The sequence below is a fragment of the Muntiacus reevesi genome, chromosome 2 (assembly GCF_963930625.1).
Source record: "Muntiacus reevesi chromosome 2, mMunRee1.1, whole genome shotgun sequence".
Lineage (NCBI taxonomy): Eukaryota > Metazoa > Chordata > Mammalia > Artiodactyla > Cervidae > Muntiacus > Muntiacus reevesi.
This window is the reverse complement of record NC_089250.1, coordinates 48,975,538-48,983,097: the sequence shown is the minus strand read 5'-3', so window position 1 is coordinate 48,983,097 and position 7,560 is coordinate 48,975,538. Positions and strand designations below refer to the sequence as shown.

Below are 7,560 nucleotides of genomic sequence, written 5' to 3'. Positions count from 1 at the left end.
GCACAGACTTTAGGGTGTGCAGGCTTCAGTAGTTGTGGCTGCTACACTATAGACCTTGGACTCAGTAGTTGTGACACAGAGGCTTTGTTGTTCCTCCTCACGTGGGATCTTCTTGGGCCAGGAATTGAACCCAGGTCTCCTGAATTGGCAGGTAGATTCTTTACCACTGAGCCACTAGGAGAGCCCTGATTTGTCTTTATTGCACAGAATGTCCCACCCTGATCATAGCTGATCTTAGAGCATAGTGCTCTAAGCAGTGTCCCACTCCAGCTCATATCCTCCTTGGCAGTGAACTGCAAGGAGGAGAGCCTGACACCTACCTCCAGATGGACAATTTTGCTTCCTTTTAATTTTACCTTCTGAAGAGAGGATATGGATTGTAGCTTCAACTGAAATTATGGTTGTATTAGACACATTCCTAAGGACAGTATTTTGTACAAAGTTGGTGGTTAATAAGTACCTTCTGTTGGATTGTTAAAATAGAATATTAAGAAAGCAAAATAAGAAAAGCAAAAAAACAAAAACATGACCTTTAGATAAAGAATACATGGGTTTGAAATCTTGACTTACCACTTGGACAAGGCAGTGCATCTGTGACTGTTATTTTAGCATTGTGTGTGTGCTCAGTTGCTCAGTCACGTTCAATTCTTTGTAACCCCACGAACTTAGCTCATCAGGCTCCTCTGTACATGAAATTTTCCAGGCAAGAATACTGGAATGGATTGCTATTTCCTAATCCAGGGGGTCTTCCCAACCCAGGGATCAAATCTTTATCTCCTGAGTCTCCTGCATTGGCAGGTGGATTCTTTACCAGTCAGCCACCTGGGAAGCCCCTTCTAACATAAAAAAAATTCTCACCTCAAAAGGTTTTTAATAACAGTGGTTCATTAGCTTTATTGCCTATGAAGCACCTGGAGCTCTTGTAAGTTCAAATTTAATAAATCTGACTACACTCTAAAGGCAAAAGTTTAGAGGCTAATGTGATATGGTATGTGAAAACTACTAAGAATTACTATTCTTGTTCTTTGACCATTTTGAAAAACAGCTTGTTTGTTTTGTTATAGAATGGATGAAAGAATGAATAAATTATGATATATGTACATATGCTTATATGATGAAATATTATTCAGTCTTAAACAAAGAGATTCTGCCTTGTGACAACCTTGGATGAGGCTGAAGGACATTATGTTCACTCAAATAAGCCAGATCCAGAAGGAAAAAACACTTTATGATCCCACTTATAAAGGAAATCTAAATAAGTCAAATACATGAAGCAGAGAGTAGGGCAATACTTATGAGGGGTTGGATAAACAGGTTAATATTGGTCAAAAGGTGTGCATGCACACTAAGTTGCTTCAGTTGTGTCTGACTCTGCAACCCTATAGACTCTCACCAGGCTTGTCTGTCCCAAGGATTCTTGATTCATGCCCTTGAAAGGTTACTGCTGTGAGCTGTGTGTTATGCTGGGATTTGTGACCTCTGGAGGAGAGGATTTCAGTCCAGGATCAGAGACGAAGTTTGACTATTTGGAGTTTTTGTGTAGCAAAGTTTTTTTTTAAGTATAATAGAGATAGGGAAATCTTCTGACAGAGACATCAAAAGGGGACAGAAATAGTGCCCCTTGGCTAGTTTTCAGGAAGGTGTTTTATGTCTATTAAAAAGCTGTTAATCAGATAAGAAAGGCAACTCAAGGTTGAGGGAGTTTCACCAGTCACCCTCCCACAATACGCACTTTTGAGGTAGGATGGCTCGAGGTGTGTCATCACCCGGCTATAAAACAATTGACAGGAACACTGGTTTGTTGAGCCATTATCAGCCCAAGGCTTGAGAAAAGAAAAACCTAGGTCTAGGTGGAATCATTTTGAAGAAAGGCAGATTCCAAAGCAAATACATAGTTTCATCAACATACCTTAAGAAAAATATTTCCATAAGAAAATCACTTTGGTTAGCTCAGAACCAGGTGTTGTCAGCACAGAATTAAAAGAAGCCTCTTTTAATTTTGTGTAGAGAAGGAAAATAATATCTGCCACTTGCAGTTAATTTCCTTCTGCCACGTGGGGACCCTGGTCTTCCTACCTGTTACCTTCTCACCTTCCTCCAGGGGATCTTCCCAACCCAGGGATCAAAGTTATGTCACCTGCAACTTGTACTTTGCAGGTGGATACTTTACCACTGAACCACCAGACAAGTCCTGGTCAAAAGGTACAATGGTGTAATTATTTAGGATGAATATATCTAGAGATCAAATGTACAGCCTGATGACTCTAGTTAATAATACTGTATTGAACACTGGAAACTTTCTGAGATTTCAGGTACTCTGATCATGTATACAAAATGCATGGTGACTGAGAAGATGATATGCTAATTAGCTTGACTTTATCAAATCATCATTTTATGGAATAACTTCCTCTGTTTTATTTTTCCTCTTTCTTTCTTTTTATGAAACTACTTTCTGCCTAAATTCTATTTCTTTGCTTTTCTTCTTTCTGGATGAATAGTGAAATAGAAAGTTGAACTCATGAGTCAGAAGTTGCTTAAGGAATGTAGTGCAGGGGCATTAAACACTGCTGCCTATAGAAGAGTATATGTCTTAATGGCCCAAAAGCTTTTCAGTATCTCTGAGCCACTAACTTCAAGTGTAAACAAGTCACAGAGTACTAGAACAGTCAACGTTTCATGACCCCTAGTTGACAGCTTTCAGAAAGCAAGAACTTTGAGAAGTGATTTAAAGCGGATACATGTTCAGGAGTTGGTGGACAGTGTCCTTAAGATAAGAGTGGGGGAAAGTATAGAGAATGTGGTATACTTCTTTGCCTTAGTCCTGAATCTGGATGTGGCATACGTACTGCGTTGCAAAGCCCCATTCATGTCTGGGTGCTGCTCAGTTACAAACCATTGTCCTTCAGAGAGCAAATCTGAGCTGTTCTTAATAGTATTGGGTGTACCTGTAAGCACACACTGTAACAAGTGGTTAAGATTTCCGTCATCAAATCATAAGAAGTACTGTGTGTTGATTCCTCAAATACACTTCTATTTCAGATCTCCTTGACATAGCTGTGTTTTCAAAGTAGCTAGAAAGAGAAACCAATCAACACAGAAAATTACCTGACAATCATAATCATTCCAAGCTTCCTTTCTCATGCAGGTATTTACACTGACTGAGAGCAATGGATACATACCTGTATATATATAAATAAGAGGGCAATGTACAGAGACACAGGTTTTCTTTAAGACAACTGTGACAACCAGGTTATAAACTCACCACTTTATAACAACTACATAAAAGGAAAAAATTGCAAATTTAGTTTGACAATATAATAAAGGATTTAAAATATTTCTACCTGACTGTTAGCTGGCAAAGAGTAAGAAAAGTTCAAATATAACTTGTACTATACTGATTGGTGGCTTCCCTGGTGGCTCAGTGATAAAGAATCCATCTGCCAATGCAAGAGACATGCTGTGATGTCTATGTTGAGAATACCCCTGAAGAAGGAAATGGCAAACCAATTCAGTATTCTTGCCTAGGAAATCCCATGGACAGAGGAACCTGCTGGGCTACAGTCTTTGGGGTCGAAAAAGATTCAGACATGACTCAATGACTAAACAATAACAACAACAACATACTGATTGGTTTATGATAGGTTTTCAATTTGAGTTTAGTGAACTAAATTGAATTAGGAAGGATAAAGGAAGAAGAAACTGAAGAAGAAATTGTCTTTTTGGCTGAATGACACATTAAATTGAACACAGTCATTTCAAAAATTCTTATAAACAATATACAAATAACTATTTATGTCAGTATAAGAGCATTCTATCAATAATGACTCAGGGAACATTTCCACATAGCATAAAAGCTAGAAATTTTGAAATGTTAATAAAACAGATTTCCATAGAAAACGATATATTTTTATTATTCTTTATTTTCCATCATGATTAATTTTGATTTTATCATTGCTCCTACTATCCTCAAGTACAGATTTCAATGCATTTACTAAGTAAATATTTCATTCACCTCTGAATGACTTATATATGATGGCATAAAATGTAAGACTCAACAACTTTTCTAAAGAAATAACTTTTCTAAAATAAGGATGCCTGTCATTTCAGATAACTTGCACTGATTCCCGTAACAGAGTCTCTTCCAACCACTACAGAAGTGACATTGCTGATTGCAAACGGAGTATGCTGGGTGAGCATTTACACATTTGTCACTTCTACTTGATTCTCCACAAATCTAAATCCAGCCACCTGAAATTTTTCTGTTCTTGCAAGTAATTTTAGAGAAATATACAATTTTTAGTCTAGAAGTGGTAATTATTTGTTCCCTGTGGATTGCATGGGGACGTTTTTCCCTCATGAACTTGGTTATCTTATTACTGTGAGATGCTTATTTTACCTGGAAAATTCTTGTTGGGAATTCTTTGAGTCCTAGCTGGAGAGTGCATTTCTTCAGAGGGCCTACATTTACTTCTGCCAGGTGTCTGGCCAGTCATTGGCTGAAGTATTGTGGATTGCCCAGAGGATGTAAATTTGTTTGCAAAACCATGGAGCCCACACACTGAAATTCCTCAGGGGTACTTCCTCTGTTTCTCCACTCAGAGTCATTGTGAATTTCTGGAGTTGATGGGAGTGGAGTTGATCTTGAGATAGATTTATTTCTGCCTTCCTCTTACCTTAAGGGCATAGGTAATTCTTTCAGTTCCCAAATTTAAAGCTGTTATAAGACTCCTCACCTTTGGGCTTTCACTCTTGTTTCATGGTCCCCAGTAGGTAATGAGAAACAAATATTAAGTTACCCAGATTTGGTTTTTACATTGAGGCAAAACTTAGAGAGTACTCTTATATTTCTGACATTTAACTCGACTGTAAGCATACTAAATTATCAATTCTATTTTATCCCAAGTGTTAGTTGACTTGTAGGAAGTGTGGTCTGAATAAGCTTCCCTACTATAATTCTGGAAATAAAAATCTATAGAATTTTTTATTAAATAGTATAAATATAAAATAACTGTACACAGAAAGAAAACCATATGTTTTTATAGGCATCTAAGGACCCCACGTACAAGGCAAGAGAAACCCAAGTAAGACGGTAAGTGTTGCGAGAGGGCATCAGAGGGCAGACACACTAAAACCATAATCACAGAAAACTAGCCAACTTGATCACAGGACCACAGTCTTGTCTAACTCAATGAAACTAAGCCATGCTGTGTGGGGCCACCCAAGATGTGGGTCATGGTGGAGAGGTCCGACAGAATATGGTCCACTGGAGAAGGGAATGGCAAACCACTTCAGTATTCTTGCTTTGAGAAACCCATGAACAGTATGAGAAGGCAAAATGATAGGATACTGAAAGAGAAACTCCCCAGGTCAGTAGGTGCCCAATATGCTACTGGAGATCAGTGGAGAAATAATTCCAGAAAAAAATGAAGGGATGGAGCCAAAGTAAAAACAATACCCAGTTGTGGATGCGACTGGTGATAGAAGCAAGGTCTGATGCTGTAAAGAGCAATATTGCATAGGAACCTGGAATGTTAGGTCCATGAATCAAGGCAAATTGGAAGTGGTCAAACAGGAGGTGACAAGAGTGAATGTTGACATTCTAGGAACCAGTGAACTAAAATGGACTAGAATGGGTGAATTTAACTCAGATGACCATTATATCTACTACTGTGGGCAGGAATCCCTTAGAAGAAATGGAGTAGCCATCATAGTCAACAAAAGAGTCCAAAATGCAGTACTTGGATGCAGTCTCAAAAATAACAGAATGTATGACAAAACCCTCTGAAAAAAAAAAAAAGAAAAAAAAAAAGAAAAAAAAAATAACAGAATGATCTCTGTTCGTTTCCAAGGCAAACCATTCAATATCACGGTAATCCAAGCCTATGCCCCAACAAGTAATGCTGAAGAAGCCAAAATTGAAAGGTTCTATGAAGACCTACAAGACCTTTCAGAACTAACACCTAAAAAAGATGTCCTGTTCATTATAGGGGACTAGAATGCTAAAGTAGGAAGTCAAGAAACACCTGGAGTAACAGGCAAATTTGGCCTTGGAGTACAGAATGAAGCAGGGCAAAGGGTAATAGAGTTCTGCCAAGAGAACACTCTGGTCATAGCAAACACCCTCTTCCAACAACACAAGAGAAGACTCTACACATGGACATCACCAGATGGTCAACACCGAAATCAGATTGATTATATTCTTTGCAGCCAAAGATGGAGAAGCTCTATACAGTCAGCAAAAACAAGACCTGGAGCTGACTGTGGCTCAGATCATGAACTCATTATTGCCAAATTCAGACTTAAACTGAAGAGAGTAGGGATAACCACTAGACCATTCAGGTATGATCTAAATCAAATCCCTTATGACTATACAGTGGAAGTGAGAAATAGATTTAAGGGACTAGATCTGATAGACAGAGTGCCTGATGAACTATGGACAGAGGTTCATGACATTGTACAGGAGACAGGGATCAAGACCATCCCCATGGAAAAGAAATGCAAAAAGGCAAAATGGTTGTCTGAGGAGGCCTTACAAATAGCTGTGAAAAGAAAAGCAAAAAGCAAAGGAGAAAAGGAAAGATATACCCATTTGAATGCAGTGTTCCAAAGAAGAGCCAGGAGAGATAAGAAAGGCTTCCTCAGTGATCAATGCAAAAAAATAGAAGAAAACAACAGAATGGGAATGACTAGAGATCTCTTTAAGAAAATTAGAGATACCAAGGGAACATTTTATGCAAAAATGGGCTCAATAAAGGACAGAAATGGTATGGACCTAACAGAAACAGAATATATTCAGAAGAGGTGGCAAGAATACACAGAAGAACTGTACAAAAAAGATCTTCATGACCCAGATAATCACAATGGTGTGATCACTCACCTGGAGTCAGACATCCTGGAAGGTGAAGTCAAGTGGGCCTTAGAAAGTATCACTACAAACAAAGCTAGGGATGTGATGGAATTCCAGTTGAGCTATTTCAAATCCTGAAAGATGATGCTGTGAAAGTGTTGCACTCAATATGCCAGCAAATTTGGAAAACTCAGCAGTGGCCACAGGACTGGAAAATGTCCATTTTCATTCCAATGCCAAAGAAAGGCAATGCCAAAGAATGCTCAAACTACCACACAACTACACTCATCTCATACTCTAGTAAAGTAATGCTCAAATTCTCCAGGCCATGCTTCAGCAATACGTGAACCGAGAACTTCCCGATGTTCAAGTTGGTTTTAGAAAAGGCAGAGGAACCAGAGATCAAATTGCCAATATCCGCTGGATCATTGAAAAAGCAAGAGAGTTCCAGAAAAACATTTATTTCTGCTTTTTTTGACTACACCAAAGTCTTCGACTGTGTGGATCACATTAAACTGTGGAAAATTCTGAAGGAGATGGGAATACCAGACCACCTAACCTGCCTCTTGAGAAACCTGTATGCAGATCAGGAAGCAACAGTTAGAACTGGACATGGAACCACAGACTGGTTCCAAATAGGAAAAGGAGTACGTCAAGGCTGTACATTGTCACCCTGTTTATTTAACTTGTATGCAGAGTACATCATGAGAAAC

At 38.7% G+C, this 7,560-nt stretch overlaps 1 pseudogene; it reads left to right on the top strand.

The window, feature by feature from the left end:
• Positions 1–4,756: 4,756 nt before the first annotated feature.
• LOC136157150 (craniofacial development protein 2-like) lies at positions 4,757–6,334 on the top strand (annotated as a pseudogene).
• The last annotated feature ends 1,226 nt before the right edge of the window (positions 6,335–7,560 follow it).